This window comes from Cupressus sempervirens, chromosome 1, assembly GCF_028749045.1.
Source record: "Cupressus sempervirens isolate cs-2001-9-10 chromosome 1, ASM2874904v1, whole genome shotgun sequence".
Lineage (NCBI taxonomy): Eukaryota > Viridiplantae > Streptophyta > Pinopsida > Cupressales > Cupressaceae > Cupressus > Cupressus sempervirens.
The window spans coordinates 94,648,585-94,651,221 of record NC_143118.1 but is presented as its reverse complement, the minus strand read 5'-3'; positions in this window follow the sequence as shown (position 1 = coordinate 94,651,221).

Genomic DNA, 2,637 nt, shown 5'->3' with positions numbered 1-2,637 from the left:
TGACATTTACAAAGAAGTAAGGTGCCTAAATTCACACCTTTTTCTACTAATAAAGAACATTTTGAAATGTTCCAATTTTTATCATTAAAAGAAACTATGTAAGCCTAATCACCCAGTTGTCTTGTTGAAATTAGATTCCTACTCAGCCTTGGAATATGTCTTACCTCTTGTAGTATTTAATGATTTTTATTTGAAAACTTAAATCATAATTTTTTCCTTTCCAACAATCTGAACGGTTCATTATCCCTTAAATAAACAAGCCCAAAATCCCCTTGGACATAATCAAGGAAATAACCTCTATGGGCAGTAGAATGAAATGAAGCCCCTGAATCTAAAACCCATTAATCATCAACATCTTCTAAAGAAAGAAGAAAAGCATCCTCTTATGATTTATTACATACCAAATTCTCCTCCTTTTTCCCTTCTTTTTTGTCCCATTCATTGTTCTTTTGATTCCAACAATCTTTATTCCTATGCCCTAGTTTCCAATAGTACCAATAACCTCTTGGTCCTCTTGATTGAGACCTCTTCCCCTTTGATTTTCCTCTTGATTTCTCACAATTTATAGAATTATTTCCTCTCTCATTCATTCTACCTTTTTGTTGTACCTTCAAAACACTTCATTGTGTAGATACACCTAAGTATTTTGTATGATTTTACTCACTCAGAATAACACCAATCAAATCATCAAATTTTAAGATATTAGATCCAGAAATAGAATTACTCACATCTATTACCAAGTTGTTCTATCTATTAGGAAAAGAACACAAAATCAAGAGATCCCTAATTTCTTCATCAAAATTAACATTTACATAAGATAATTGACTGGTAATGATATTGAACTTGTTTAAATGATCTACAAGAGATCCACCTTCTAGCATCTTAATATTAAATAAATGCTTCATGAGAAATACCTTGTTTGAAGCGGAGGGCTTTTCCTAAAGCTTTTCTAGGGTTTCCATCAACTCTTCTACCATCTTATCTTTCATAATATTGAATTATATAGATTTCACTAGACATAAATGAATACTTCTAAGTGTCTTTCTATCCAAGATATCCCAGTCAGCATTTGTCATAGTAGTCATTTTCTTGGATTTTCCTTGCAATGGCTGCCATAAATCCTTCTAATAAAGATAATCCTCTATTTTTATTTTTCATAACTAAAAGTCTTTCATAAAATTCTCAACCTTCAGCTTACCCTCATCTGGCATTGCTTTGAATCATTCAGGAGACTCCTACTTGACCAAGTGAGACTTTACTTCAAAGGATAAATAAAACAACTAGGCTCTAATACCACTTGTTACGATTAACAAGAAATAAATAAAAAATTACATGAAAATATATCCAATGTAAGAAAATATTAATGCACACATATGAGAACACAAGATACAAATATTTAATGTGGTTTACCCAATTCCTAGGCTACATCCACCAAACAATGAGTCTAATATTTTATTATCCAATGATTATAACTTGATTAGAATCTATAATCCCTAACAGATCAATATCATTGTAAGAAGCTACTATCTCATCACACACTATGAAATCCCTAACCCTAATATATTTTATATACAATTTTGTTGCTTAAAAAATTAGGGCTAGAATAATTACAACATGTTGGCCTACAAAAGAATAGTTGATACAGTAGCTTTGAACACTATCAAAGAATTATGGTGAGTGTACAATACTTCCCTAATCAATCAAAAAAAATTAACAAATGAGATATCTCTTATTTTAATTTTAGATATGATGAAGACTAAAGTCTCTTGGGGGTTGCTTGGTCAAATGATTAGTCTTGAAACTAAAACTTTATGTTCATGGATTGGACATCCAAGTTGCATCCAAATTTTTTATTGAACTCATTTAGTTATCAACCAGGGACATAGAATTGAAATGATTTCTACAAAGTATATGCTCTAGACCCTTTTAATTTCCATTTCTAATCTATCGAGACAAGAATTATTAAATATAGGTTTTGTTCCTAAGTGCAAATTTAAATGAACTTAATCTAGAATGTGAAAATAAAATTACAAATAGGATTATGCACTATTCATCTTTTCTATAGTAACAACCAGTGGTTTTGTTATAAGTGGCTATAGAAAAAAAATAGAGTTCTATCTAACCTTAGGAACAATAAACACTAATCCTACTATCTAAGTTCACTCCCCCAAGTGGGGCCCCTTGGATGAATGAAAGACTATAAAATCAAAATGAAATACTAAAAAACAATAGTGTCATCTATATTGATAAAAAATAATGAACAATACAAACTAGAAAATAATAACTATATTGAATGTTGTTACATTTACAATCTCTCCTCTACTATATGAGGTGCAAGTTCAAAACTTTATTTATAACTTCTAAAAGAAACTAACTTCCTAAATTTAGCCTCAACAATCATGGATTTAACAACATTATAAATAGATTACATGGATGTAAAACACATTCTTCTCATTTGAATAGTTCTTCAACAAATGTAGTACACCATAATATCTAGATTTTCACAAGCAATTATGATTTATTAGTTTTTTTGATCTGATCTTTAGCTATTCATTGGTACAAAGTGATTGCATGATCCTGTCATTACTTGACTTTCCCATGCTCTTCCTTATGTTTTTCTTTAACTTATTTCTATAA